This window comes from Mandrillus leucophaeus, unplaced genomic scaffold (assembly GCF_000951045.1).
Source record: "Mandrillus leucophaeus isolate KB7577 unplaced genomic scaffold, Mleu.le_1.0 Scaffold141, whole genome shotgun sequence".
Taxonomy (NCBI): Eukaryota; Metazoa; Chordata; class Mammalia; order Primates; family Cercopithecidae; genus Mandrillus; species Mandrillus leucophaeus.
This window is the reverse complement of record NW_012101377.1, coordinates 229,197-243,948: the sequence shown is the minus strand read 5'-3', so window position 1 is coordinate 243,948 and position 14,752 is coordinate 229,197.

Below are 14,752 nucleotides of genomic sequence, written 5' to 3'. Positions count from 1 at the left end.
TTATCCTCTTCTTCATCATCATCCTCTCCATCATCATCATCCTCTCCATCATCATAATCTTCCCCATAATCATTATCTTCATCATCATCATCATCCTCTCCATGATCATAATCCTCTGCATCATAACCTTCCCTATAATCATTATCTTCTTCTTCATTGTCCTCTTCTCCATCATGATCATCATCCTCTCCATCATCATCATTTTCTCCATCATAATCCTCTCCATCATTATAATCCTCTTCATCATAATCTGCCCCATAATCATTATCTTCTTCTTCATCGTCATCTTCTCCATCATCACATCCTCTCCATCATCATCATTTTCTCCATCATAATCCTCCATCATAACCCTCTCCATCATCATAATCTTCCCCATAATCATTATCTTCTTTATCATCATCATCTTTTCCATCGATATCATCATCCTCCTCCCCATCATCACCTCTATCATCATCCTTTCCATCATCATTATCTCCATCATCATCATGTTCATCATCATTCTCTCCTTCATCATCATTCTCTCCTTCATCATCATCCTCTCCATCATCATCTTCTCTATCATCATTATCATCACCATTATCCCCATCCTTTTCCTCATTATCATCATTCTCTCCATCATCATCATCATCATCCTCTCCATCATTATCGTCATCATTATCCTGTTCGTCATCACCATCCTCCTCATCTTCTCCATCATCATCATCTTTTCCATCAGCATCTTCTTCATCACCATCATCACCATAGTACTGTTAGTATTATCAACAACAGTATTATTTACTACTACTATTATTATTATCTGTTACTGCCTCAGAGACTCACAGAGTTTTAAATACCTGAGATATCTGGTTAAATGCTTTTCGTTCACTTGCGAAAATGCCAAGACCTAAAGAGAAGGGGCTTGCCCAAGGCCTGTGGTGGAGCTGGGACTGGCACCCAGTTCTGACTTCCATGCCAGAACCCTATCAATGGCCTTCCGGTGCCTCTGCCCGTGGCATTCAGACATGCCATCACCTGGTGTCAACGGGGTTTCCGGCAATGTACTGACCATGTCTATGTGGACAATGAAGGATTATATGTGGGAACAGAAGGGATAGGTGCAGTTTTTAGGCCTAAGAGGTTCCAACTGACTTCCCAGGCTGACTCCAGTCTCTGAGTAACTTGTGATAGCTGTGTATATAGGCATTTGCCTTTGTGGTCTCAGAGGTACCTGGAGGTGAGACATCATGGGAGCCAGGAGACAGACACTATCTGGGCTCCATCCACGCTGGGGATAGCAGAAAGGGCACCAGAAATGACCCAAAGTTGTGCCCTGTGAGACTTTAGCAACTCACTTGACTAATGTGTTGGTTTCAGTCCCTGGGGCTCCTCTTCCCTGGGCCTGGTGGAGAGTCTGGGGATGAGCAGCTCTGCAAATAGGCTAGTGGTTTGCTTTGAGTGTGCCCAGCCCTGGCCAGGCAGAGACAGCGTGGGTGCATGGAGGAAGATGGGGATGGGGAGAGGCCAAGTGCATCATGAAGAGCCTTGAATGTTTGGAGAGTCAGGGACCGTGGCAGGTTTAAAGTCAGATTTGCCCCTGGGGCTGGTGGATCAGAGCCATCCTCCCACCTGCAGGGATGGAGACCCCACGAAAGCCATTTGAGGATCGACGCCTCCTGTGGGTGTCTGCATGGTGGTGCTTCCCTCACATCGCTTTCCCCATTCCAGTCTCACCTCAGCCAGGTCACAGAAACTTGGCCTGGGTCAAACTCACCCTCACTGTGGCCAATTAATTTCAACTTGCCATAAATTTTCAATGGATTGTTAATCAATAAGAACTTGGCAGCTACTACTGAGCCTCAAAGTCAAGGGGTAAAAAGAATCTAAATGATGTCTGCCAGGTTATTGTATTAACCCGGCTCCATGCTTATTGCCTGTTGCTTTGAGTTAATTACCTGGTGCCTGAGTGTATCACTTCTACATCTCAAGCACTGTTCTTACAATCAATTCATATTTAATTAACGCGACTGCTGATTGAATGGCAATGGTGTTATAGTATGCCACACGGAGGAGGAACGTTTCCTGCACGCCCAGCTGCAGGAAGGAGGAGCTGATGTAGGTGAGGGGAGGGGGCACTCTTACAGCCTCTGAGCTTCCCTGTTAACTCCCCAAGGTGACCTTGGCAGCCTAGAGTAGGGTCTGAGTTCCCAGGTTGCTGGGATCAGAGTTCTCAGACTGCTCCCTTGTAGCAGGGCCTGTGGTCTCAGGAATTACAAAACCTGAGTGGGAGATTATCTAAAAAGGGGGCAATAATGCCAATTTAATGCGACTGGTCTTCCTTCCCAGAATTCAAACTCAGTGGACAGAAGCCAAACTCAGTGAACGTTGGTGGAAGGAAGGGGTGGGTGAACAGAGAGGGCAGGCAGGTCCTGAGGATGGAATCCTGTCCCCTCTCCCCTGCCCGACACCCCTGCTAAGTGCTATGATGCAGGATGTGCCAGGTGCAGGGACAGGTGGGGTGGGGGCTGCCCATGGAGAACATGATGCCTGGCCTGGGTCTTGAAGGGTGAGTAGGAGTTTCCTGGATGGACAGGCAGGGGCAAAGGTGTTCCAGGGAGAAGGCACAGCATGAACAAAGGCCTGGAGGCAGGGACTGAATGTCACTGTTGCCCGGAAACAGCTAGAGCATCAGAGAATGAGGGCCGGATGGAGGGAACCAGTACTGAAAGTGTCAACACCTGGGCAACCCCTGCTGGGAGTTGTTGGAAAAATTTAAATATAATATATAAGTTCACTTATTTTAGAGTCAACTACTTGATTGCAAATCCTGCCTTCGTTTTTCTGGTTTGAGACAGAGTCTCACTCTGTTGCCCAGGCTGGAGTGCAGAGGTGCGATCACAGCTCATGGCAGCCTCTACCTTCCCTGCTCAAGTGATCCTCCCATCTCAGCCCCCTGAGATATGGGGACTACAGATGCACACCACTATGATTGGCTAATTTTTTATTTTTTGGAGAGGTGGGGTCTTGCTATATTGTCCAGGTTGGTCTTGAACTCCTGGCCTCAAGCTATCCTTTTACCTCAGCCTCCCAAAGTGCTAGAGTTACAGGTGTGAGCAGCCATGTCCAGCCTCCACCATTCTAAACCCATGTGATAGTAGGGTACTGATTTAACCTCTCTGTGCCTCAGTTTCCTCATCTGTGGGTGGGGATAACGGCAGCACCCCCTCACTGGGCTGGGGTGGGGATAACATGCAGGTGCAGTGTTTCCAGCAGTGCCCGGCTCCCAGTAGGTGTCATGAGGGCCGTTGCTGGGATGGATGCTCATGATATGCCTGAAGCCTGGTGTTTTCCTCCAACCCTTGGAACCACTAGGCAGGGGGGTGGATAGGACTATGGGTCACATTGAAGAAACTGAGTCCCAGGGAGGTGAAGTGGCTTCTTCAAGTTCTTGTGGCTGAATTGGTGAGTTGGGGAGCCAAGATCCATCCCTGTCTGTTTGACTTTGGAGCCCACCCAGTTCTCAGAGCAGTGTCTGACTCCTGGTGGGGCTGCTCTTTTCCCTCCCACCCTCCTGGGGAGGTGCCTGGAGCACCAGCCTCCCCTGACTGAGCTGAGACACAGTGGTTCACAGAGAGACCCCGAGCTGCTCAGTAGAACGACCTCACCCATGTATGTGGCCAGCCCAGATTTCCTAGGGGTGTTCTCCCTTCCCTCCCTCTGCCTCAGCCCCAGCCCCTCAGCTCTACACACAAAGCCCCTCCTCAGTCCCTCCAGCAGGAAACAGGGGTTTCCTCTCTCCTCTGGACTCACTGAGGCCCAGTCACCTGCCCCGCCTTGTAGTGAGTGCAGGAATAGTGCCTGTGCTAAAATCCATATCTGGATGTGCCCCTGCTGCAGGGGTTAGCTTTTGTACACATGGAAAATCTCTAAAGATTCATCTCCTAATATTTATTCCGGAAACTGGAACATGTAGATGAGAGTGTGATACTGGAAATGCAGAATAAATTTACATTCTCTAAGCCACAAAGCACTGAGGGAGGTGGGCAGGAAGAGGGAAAACCTTACAGCCAAAGGAAGCGTTGGCAGCCCTTCTTCCAGGAGTGAAGGCTCATACATGCAAATCCCAGCCCCTGAGAACACACCTACCCTGCAGGTCTGCAGTTATGGAACTCGGAACGGTACTTAATAGAATCTTAACATCATACAATTTCAAGTCAGAATCACAGAATTTTAGCGTTTGGGGGAATTTAATCATCACCTTGCCCAGACCTTTGACCATCACCCAAGTCCTATCCACCCTGCTCTGCTAAGTGGCCTCCAGCCTTCTGATCGCATCCCATGGCCACCTCCTCCAAAGCCCTCCTTGACCCCCCAGGTCAGGTCAGACCCCCCATCATCATGGACTCTTCTAAAGAGGAGACTTTTGAGCAAGGATCTGAGTGAGTAAAGGAGCGAGCCATTACAAAAAGCAAAACGCCTTCCAGACAGAGGGAACAGCAAGTGCATAGGCCCCGAGGCAGGAGTGTGCAGGACCCGAGGCAGGAGTGTGCAGGACCTGAGGCAGGAGTGTGCAGGACCTGAGGCAGGATGTGCAGGACCTGAGGCAGGAGTGTGCAGGACCTGAGGCAGGAATGTGCAGGACCTGAGGCAGGAGTGTGCATGGTGCCTCTGAGGAAGAGCGAAGCCTTGTTTGACCTTTCTGGGCTGGTCAGACCCTGAGACTTGGGGACATATCAGGAATAAGGAGAGGATGCTCCCCCCAGGAGTAGGGAACTTGAGGACAGATGCTGGGCAGGCAGTAGGTGCTTAATATAAGCCTGGTTGTGTTGAGTTCAGGGCCCCGCATGGCCAGAGGGAGCCTGACATTAGGTGAGTTGGGGGAGAGGACTGGGCGCTGACTAGAAGCCAGGTCAGGGGAGGGGCAGGTAAGGGTCCTGTGGTGTTTTTCTTGAGAAGAGAAGCAGGTGCCTTTCAGGGGCTATTGGAATAAGGGCTGGGCTGCACGTGGAGGCCTCAGGTGTGGTCCAGGCGCAGTGTGGGAATCCCTGGGCAGTGGTTGTAGCTGAGAGGATGGAAGGTTGGGGCGTGAGATGAATGATTGAGACTGCGCAGTGTTTAAAATGTTCCTCAGGCACAGGGAAGCGTTGAAAAGAATGTTTCCATTTGTTTGATGAAAGGCCAATTTTCTGCTCTCATTTATCCTTCCAGCACACACAGGGTGGGAACACCTGCTCCTTAAGCTGGAGGATGCCGAGGCTCTAACCTGCCTGCTGTGCAGGCTCAGCGAGGCCACTGCACTTCTCTGACCCTCGGTTTCCTCTTCTATGAAACTGGAACCTGATACCCCCTGCAAAGCTGTAGTGAGGTTGAATGTGGTGATGTAAATTGAGGGCCAAGCTTGGAGCCAGCACAGAGTGCACTCTAAAATATGCCAGGCTGCTCCTTTTGGTGAGAGGAGCTCCATTCCCTCTTTAGGCTCAGGGACTTTTCTGGCCTGAATGTGCAGCTGGACGGGAAGAGCGGTGAGATGGGAAGTGGGAGGAGCCTGAGACGGACTCCTCCGCCCCAGCCTCACTGTGTCCCCTAGGAGGCCACCACACCTCCCTGGCCCTGCATGGAACCTTTAGGACAAAGGAAGTCGCATCTCTGCTCCTCGACCCAGGGGGTGGGACCTGAAGGAGCCTTGAGACATCATTCCAAGACCTAGTGTGGGTGAGATGACCCAGACTCCATGCAAAGGGAGGCAGGATGAGGAGGAAGTGACCATCTTCGTCAAGGTGCACAGAGTTGCACAGCAGCCCAGATGGCTCTGCTGAAAAGGCACCTCATTCGGAAGTAAACACAGGCTCTGTTTAAGGATACAGGGTGGATCAGAACACTCACTCCTCAACACGTTTGTATAAACTTAATTGCGTCATCTGTTCTCTGCATCTTTTGAATGCAAACCCAAAGAATTTTGAAATGCTCAGCTTGTGGCTGAAGGAAGGGCAGACAGAGCCCAGGCTGGCTTTGCAGACTCTGCCCTTTGGGAGGGGCTGCTCTGGCTCAACCTGCTGTGCGAATCAAATGAGTCCCTGGCCTCAGTGGCACAATGATGCATTTGGACTTAGAGGGCCTCTGTCTTAGGCGGGCTCTCCCCAAACAGTCCCTGAAGCAAGGTTTTGAGTTGCTGGTGGTGTATTTGGGAGGTGACCTCAGGAAGCATACAGACGGGAGTAGAGAGAGAAAGAGCTGGAGGGAGAGAAGGGTCAGAAAGGCTGCATTGGGAGCTGATATTTCTTTGGGCAACTGACCCCCTCCTGCTGGGGCCCCTTGTAGAAACCACGTGCTGCATGCCCCGACTGCCTCTTGCCTCTTATGGTCAAGGTCTACCTCTGTGTACCTGGAATCCCCCCGCACCTCTACTTGGCCCTGTTTATGGGCTGTGCAAGCTCCTGTGGGGCTGGAGACATCCAGAGCGTGGCACCTGCAGCAGGAAGCTGGGAGGTTCTCGGGAACTGCCCACTGCAGCTGCAGGTGAGCTCAGGCATGGCCTGAGGGGCTAGAGGGTGGCACAGCAAGAGCACCGCTGCATCCCCCAAGTCTTTCACTGCCCTGACGTTCTCAGATTCTCACGGCTCTGCGGGCAACTCAACTCCAGGCTCTGTCCCTCGAGCTGTCCAGATCCTCAGGGTCAGGAATTTGTGTCGTGTCTGTGTTGCTTATTGCCGCAGTCCTAGCATCTAAAACAGTCCTTATTAATACTTGTTTGGTGGCATAAACTGGCTGCATGGTGAGCATCTTTCTTGAGCCCCTACCAGCTGCCATGCCCTGAGCTAGGCACTGAGGGCATGGCATTGAATCAGGCCTGGTCCCTGCCCTGAGGAGCTTGCGGCATAAGAAGGAGGTGGACATACGATAATCATTGTCACTTCAACAGCAGTGTGGTCCCTGCCATTTACTGAGCCTCTTAATGTGCACAGAGTGCTTTGCATCTGTCACTGCCTCGCAGCCTCCACTGGCCACGTAGGGTCCTGACGGTCATGCCTACTTCACTGGTGAGAAACTCAAAGCTCAGAGAGGCGAGATGACTTGCCACACTCACCTGGCTGGTGTGGAGTGGAGGTGGGATTTGAACTCAGGGCTTTTGGCCCCCAGTACATCAGCTCTGCCTCACGTTAACAACTCAAACACGAAAGGCCGTGCAGGTCTAGATGAGAGATGCTTCCAGCCATGGGACTCCAGAGGGCCCTGGGGTCAGAGGAGGTGAGTTTGGGGAGGTTCCAGGAGGACATTGAACCGGGGAGGGTGTGGGTGGCTGGAGAGATGAGGGGCAGCTCTCCTGGCAGAGGCCATGTTAAAGTAAGATCAGTGGGCAGGCAGGTCAGAGCTCAGGGCTGTGAAGGGGAGAAGCAGGCAGTGCAGGGTGGGGCAGGGCCCTGCAGGAGCCAGGCCTCCCTCACGCAGGGCTGCGGGAGCTCTGAAAGGCACTGACCACAAGGGACGGTGCAGGACCCCAGGATTAACAGCAGTAGGGAGTCCTTCAGTGCCAAGGCCTGAGGAGGGTAAGTCAGAGACAGCTAGAGAGCTGCATGTGGAGCTCTGCTGAGAAGGGCTGTGGCCTTTTGGGGAGGAATGCAGCCAATCCGGAGACACAGCAGGGGAGGTGCAGGGAGATGAAGACCTGCTCTCTCGTCTCCTGCTCGTGGCCCCAATGGTCAAACCCACCTTGAAGCCAGAGGGCCTGGGAGCCTATCGATGCCTGCACAGGGCCTCTGGGACCACAGAGCAGGATGGCAGCGGAAAGGGCACAGATCAGCTTGCTGGGAAAGACGGCAGAGACCCTGAGCAAGGAGCTCTTGGGGATGGGGAATTTTAACGGTGGTTAAAGCCAGGCCGAGACAGTCACTCAATCATTCAAAAAACATTTACAGCTTCCGCATCAGGCTCTGTGTAGGCAGGAAGAGTCAAAGACAGAGATAAGAGCGAATGCTTATTTAGTGCCATCCACACACCAGGCACCACCTAACACTGCAGGTATTCACTCCCTTCATCCTTGCAGACCCTATGAGGTGATGCCAGTGTGATCGCCAATCGAAACATGATGAAAATGAGATACAGAAGGATAAAGTCACCTGCCACATCATGCTTTAGTAAGTGGTGATGCTGGAGCTGGACTCTGGAGCTTCCACCCTTAATGCCCATGCTCTGGCCCCTCCTAGACCATGCCTGGTCTTGTTGGCATAAGACATAGTGCCTGTCCCACAGTGTCCATGTTCTAATGGAGGAGGAGACACACAGATGATAGCAACACTGGTGACAAGGACCATTCCAAGGACTGCATGAGATGCTAACTCCACCTTGGAGCAAGAGGGCAGCTTCCCAGAGAGATGACATTCTGCCTGGGATGCTGATGGATACAGAGGAGTTTGCCAGGTAGCCAGGCAAGGCAGGGGAGAGGGCATTTTAGGCAGTGGACACAGCATGAGTGAAGGTGTGGAGGGAAGAGACCGTATCAGGAGTGTAGGAATCGACAAGCCAGTTAGTGTTGCTGGGGCACAAAGTGCAGGGTAGGAAGTGGGGGATGGAAAGCAGCCCCCGTGCTCCTCCCCTCCCCTGGCTCACAGTGCATCCCAGTGAGTGGTCATTGTCCTGGTCTGAGATCCTCAAGGGCATGGCTGATATGTTAATCTGTTCTTGCATTGCTATAAGGAAATACCAGAGTCCGGGTAATTTATAATTGGCTCAGGGTTCCACAGGCTGTCCAGGAAGGATGATGGCATCTGCTCGGCTTCTGGGGAAGCCTCAGGAAAGTTACAGTCATGATGGAAGGTGAAGGGGAAGCAGGCACGTCACATGGCCAGAGCAGGAGCAAGAGATCAAAGGAGGAGGTACCACACACTTTTAAATGACCAGATCCCCCAAGAACTTACTGTCTTGAGGACAGCGGGAAGCAGGCACGTCACATGGCCAGAGCAGGAGCAAGAGATCAAAGGAGGAGGTACCACACACTTTTAAATGACCAGATCCCCTGAGAACTTACTGTCTTGAGGACAGCAGGAAGCAGATGGTGCTAAACCATTCATGAGAATGCCATCCCCACGATCCAATCACCTCCCACCAGGCCCCACCTCCAACACTGGAGATTACAGTTGAACATGAAATGTGGGAGGAGAGACAGATCCAATCTATATCAGCCAGGGTCTTCTGTTCAGGGCCATGGATGAAGTGTAACGTCTCAGTATGGATCACAACACCTTTGGTGCTCTGGCTTTGCCAACCTTCAGCACCACATACCTTGCCTTGGTTTCCCCATCTTGGCAAATGGAGTGAGTTATTGTGATAATGCAAAGATTTTGGAGTTTGCCAGACCTGGGTTCAAATCCTGGCTCAGCCTCTTAGCTTTGTGGCATGGGACATTTCACTTAACCTCTCTGTGCCTCTCTTTCCTCATCTGTAAAATGGAGATAATAATATCTCTACATGGGGTTGTTGTGAATATTAAGTGAACTAATATATATAAAGCACTTAGTGCAGTGCCAGGCATATAGCAAATACTCAGTAAATAGTAGCCTCATTATTATTATTTTTTTGTTATCATCATCACCCTCTAATCGTTCACTATGCATATATCAAATTTTATGTAATTGGGATCATGCTTTTATTCAGTTGTTTCTTCTCCTCTTCTTCTTCTTCTTTTTTTTTTTTTTTTTTTTAAATCAGAGACAGGGTCTCACTCTGGAGTGCAGTGGCACAATTACAGCTCACTGCAGGCTCGACCTCCTGGGCTCAGGTGATCCCCCCACCTCAGCCACCTGAGTAGCTGGCACACCCAGCTAAGTTTTTGTGTTTTTTTGTAGCGATGAGGTTTCACCATGTGTTTCACTGGCCTTGAATTCCTGAGCTCAAGCAATTCCCCACTTTGGCCACCCAAAGTGCTGGGATTACAGCTGTAAGGCACCGCCCCTGGCCTTTCTCTCTTATGTATTACTATATTGGGAATGTTTTCCCAATCCTTAGAAATTTCTCAAAAGCATCATGTTAATAACTTTATAATAGACCAACATTTGGATGCATTAAAATTGGTATCACCATCCTTCAGCTTAGATACTTAGGGGCTACAATATTTCATTCTTATACATCATCAGACTTTGATAAACATCTTGGGGCATTATCTTTGCCTGAATCCCTGATCCCTTCTTCAAGACAGTTTCTTAAAAGTGCAATCAGTGCATCAAAGGATATAAATATGTTGAAGCCTCATGGTCTTTATTACTTCATCACTTTCCTGAACGATTTGCTTGACACTCCCTGCCGCAGCACTGCATAAGAATGTCTATTTCACCACACATTCACTAGCATTATGTATTAATGTTTTATTTGTTTTTTTGTTTTACTGATTTGATTGGTCCCAGATGATATTTCATGGTATCATTGGCACATGGAGCCCTGACCTGTGGCTCCTATTTCCCAGCAACTTGATAAGCAAATTAAGTTCTGGGGCTTCCAGGAAGCTGCTTGACAAGGACAAGAGCCAACCTGGGATGAAGCAGCCCCAAGTAGGGAGTCAGAGGAGCTGGTCCCATCTCTGCCTCAACTGCTCTGTGCCGCAGGCATGGCTCTCTCCTCCTCCAGGTCTCCCTGTACCCTGTACCCACAGTAGCCTCCCAACTGGTCTCCCTCCCTGGGCCCATCCAGTGCCCAGAACACTGCCTGACACACAGTAGGTGTTCCGGGAGTCTTTGCTGAAGCCTGAACTGTCAGATGCTCTTTGAAAAAGACAGGTTGGTTGTAGAATTCTCTTGCTTCCGTCTTTTGCTCAAGCTCTCCTTCACTTAGAGGGATTTGTCTCTCTTCACTGCGCTTCAGGCAGGCATGGTGTGTCAAGGTGGTGAAGGACCCAGACTCTGAAGCCAGGCAGCCTGGCTGTGAATCTTGGCTCCAGGGCCTGGCAACTGTGTAAACGTAGGCATCTTTACCTCTCTGTGCCTCAATTTCCCATTCTGGAAAATTAGAGTAATAATGACTGTTTCCATAGCATTGCCCTGAAAAGTAGATAATTATAGGCATATATGGAGGATTTAGCATAGCCCCAGACACAGATACCCACCATATAAAACATTTCTGGAATTGGATTTCATGGGACAAATTTAAGCCAGGAGAAACTTCTGATCCCAGCAGCTCCTGTCTTAGGAAGAGCCCCTGTGAACACCCCTCACTCCTCACCCATCACCCCTATAAGCTGGTTCCCAGCCAGGCTGTGAGACTGTGGGCAGCCCCACCCTGCCCCAGGCTGATGGATTCTCCCTTCACTCCCTTGTCCTTGTAGCGATTTCCTCCGTGCATCCTGAGCCGGCACGCAGCTCATTTGTTCCGTAATGGGCGCCTCTGACAATACTGGTCTCGGAGGACACAGTACTCCATCGTCTCTGACACTCGCCTCCGCAGACTTCCTCTAAAAGGGACTGTCTCCACTGCATACTGTCCTCAGAACGTGGGCAGATTTTACATCTCACAGATGAGGTGGTGTCAGTGGGAAAAGCTGGGGGTTTCAGGTGACACCAGAGCCACCAGGGGCCCAGACTGGGGACAGGCAGGCGATGGCTTCTATCAGAGTCTGGGTCTCCTCCTCTGAGGAGGGACCTTATTCAGGAGATGGTTGTGAGGATTCCAGGGGATAAAGAATGTGGGGCTGGCACCGTGCCTGGCACACAGGGGACCGATAATCATCACTGTCATTGTCAACGGTGGCAGCAGATGTCCACAGGGATGTTGGATTCTCATCCACTCCCCTATGTTCAGTTTTCCCCAAATCACCTGCCTGTCCACACTCACCACCAGAGGCCGAATCAGGGTTAATATCAGAGAAGTGGGTTTGACGGAAGCCCTCACTCTCTCTCCTGTCTGCTGCCCTCCCTGGCTTTTTGCAGGATATCAGGGGTGGGTTCCAGAACATGCTCCTGTGCTTGGACCCCTGTTCAGGTACATAATCCTGGCCAGGGAGGCCCCAGTGTGAGGGACCAGGGGACCGTGACAGAGGCCCATTCCCCCGGGGACTGGGAGCTTCACGGGATAGGACCTTTGCTCCTCAGAGGTCCGGGTCAGAGTCCCTGTGGGTTCACGAAGTGAAACTTCTGTTCACTGAGCTTCGTAGCAAGGCAGTGTCAGGGCTTTCTGTGACATGCAAGGGCTCAGGCTTTGTGAGGGGAGTGAGGATGCCTGGCTAAGATGAGGACGCTGGGCTCACAGACATCAGGAGCGGTGCCTGCGGCCTCTTGGAGGAGCCAAGAACACAAAACCCCCAGGTACAAGGTGAGACACCTCATCTCCACCACCTAATTGTCAAGTCAACCCTGCGTCTCCCCTCCCTTCACTCGGAGATTGAGGAGGAAGCTGACACATCCGCCTTGTCCGTAGGGAAGAAAAGGCAACAAAGGGGTGTGTGTGTGTGTGTGTGTGTGTGTGTGTGTGTGTGTGTCTTGCATTTGCTGGTTGGGGAAACATAATGCCAGCCTGGAAAAGTGCCACAGGGAAGCCTGTTTGTCATTTCTACTGTGCCACCCCTGTCCTGGCACCACGCCTCTTCCAGGCCCTGTCTTCTTCCCTTCCATAATGATTGACTGAGCTGCTGCTGTGCACCCCAGGCTGGGGTGGCTGGCACAGGGTGATGGACATGCCAGCTGTGGCCAGGCACCATGCTGATCCATCTCGGCCCCTCCAAGCCAGGCTTGGAGGGAGGAGTGGGGGTGGGGTGGGGGTTACGCAGAGGAAGGAGGGGGCAAAAGAGACCTCGAGATGCAGAGGTAGAAATGGGATCCGTCGCCATCCTCCCTCCGGACAGCTGCAGACGTGCAGCATGGACAGTTCTACCCCCTCATCCCTCTACTGCAATCAGCTCTGCAAACACTCACCTTGAGAATTCACCAGGGAGTAGGGTATGGGTTCTAGACCCTCCAACCTTCAGTGTGACCCTGTGCAAGTGGGTTGAGAAAATGTCCTGGGATGGGGTGGGGCTTAAAAATTCTAGATACTGAGGCGGGGCCCAGGCCTCAGCACTGTCGAGAAGTCCCCAGGAGATTCTGATGCAGGGTCAGGCTTGGGGACCACTGGGCACCAACCAGCCCACTGTACAGAGGGAGAAACTGATGACTTGGGGCCTGCGTGCCTCAGGGGGGCTGATCACGAAGGTTCTTCCAGCTGACAGCCTGAGCAACAGTGACATCTTAGTTAAGAGCCAGAGCTTCAATCCCCAGTCAGCCTCTCACCAGCTGTGTGACCTTGGACAAGTGACTACACCTCTCTGAGTTTCTCCTCTGGGGACTGATGAGGGTCATGGTGCCTGCTCCATGGGAATGTGGGAGGATGTACAGGGCCAGCGACTCCAAAGTGCTCACCCAGTGCTCACACTGGGGCCCAGTCACTGTTAAGAGACTGTCACTGGGACCCCGGTTATGTGGACTCAGTTGTGCCACAGGGTCCCGACCCTGGGAGGCCACACACTGTGGGACCACGGGGGCTCCCCTTGCCCACCCTCCCACTCTCCCACTTGCTGTTCCTACTTCCTCTCCTTCGAGGGTTGGGGGTGAGGGGCAGGGCTGCAGCGGCTCCACTTGTTCCTCCCCTTCCCACCCGGTCCCCGTTCTTCTCCCACTTAACAAACAGCTTCACTTAAAAAGCCATCTGGGAGGATGGATGGCACAAGGCACATTTGCAGAATAAATTTCTAGGGAAAAAAGCCAAGAAATTCAAGGCACAGCACTTAGGATTCCAGTCTCATTAGGGCCTTAGCTCTGACTGCTGGAGAATCACATGCCTGTGCCATGTGTCCTGCTCGCCCAGCCCCGCCCGGCCCTGCTGCCTTCCCACATTCTGGGCTTTGTTCTCATTTGTCTTCCACGGGGCCTGCTCCCCATGTCTCCACTGGCTTCCCTCCCTCTGGATAAACCTCCTTATCTTTCACTAGGATGGGCTGCATCCGGGGCTTTCCTCATCCCACTCTCCTCTTCTGTGTAGTTGTTGCCTTACCTTGGGTAGCTGCTCCCTCTCTCTGTAGAGGTCCTGGGCGAAGATTCCTAGGGTAGATGTGGGGGCCAATGGGTGGATGTCCTGAGAAGGAGAAATGTGTCCAAAGTTGGGATGGGTGGGCAACCCTGGGGAGGGGTAATGAGTTCCCCGACACTGAAGGTGTGTGTGCACAGAGGATGGGTGAGCACTCAGCAGAGAGGCCTTGCAGGAAGGAAACAGCACAGAGGCTGAGAGACCTGGGCTAAGTTCTGACCACACTGATTACAAGGGGGTCTGACTTCAGCAACTGACTTGCCTCAGTTCATTTTGTGTTGCTGTCACAGAATACCACAGACTGGGTAATTTATGAAGAACCGAAATTTATTTTCTATTTATTTATTTATTTATATTATACTTTATGTTCCAGGGTACATGTGCACAACGTGCAGGTTTGTTACATATGTATACATGTGCCATGTTGGTGTGCTGTAACCATTAACTCGTCATTCACATTAGGTATATCTCCTAATGCTATCCCTTCCCTGTCCCCCCACCCCACAACAGGCCCCGGTGTGTGATGTTCCCCTTCCTGTGTCCAAGTGTTCTCAATGTTCAGTTCTCACCTATGAGTGAGAACATGCAGTATTTGGTTTTCTGTTCTTCCAATAGTTTGCTGAGAATGATGGTTTCCAGCTGCATCCATGTCCCTACAAAGGACACGAACTCATCCTTTTTTTGGGCTGCATAGTATTCCATGGTGTATACGTGCCACATTTTCTTAATCCAGTCTGTC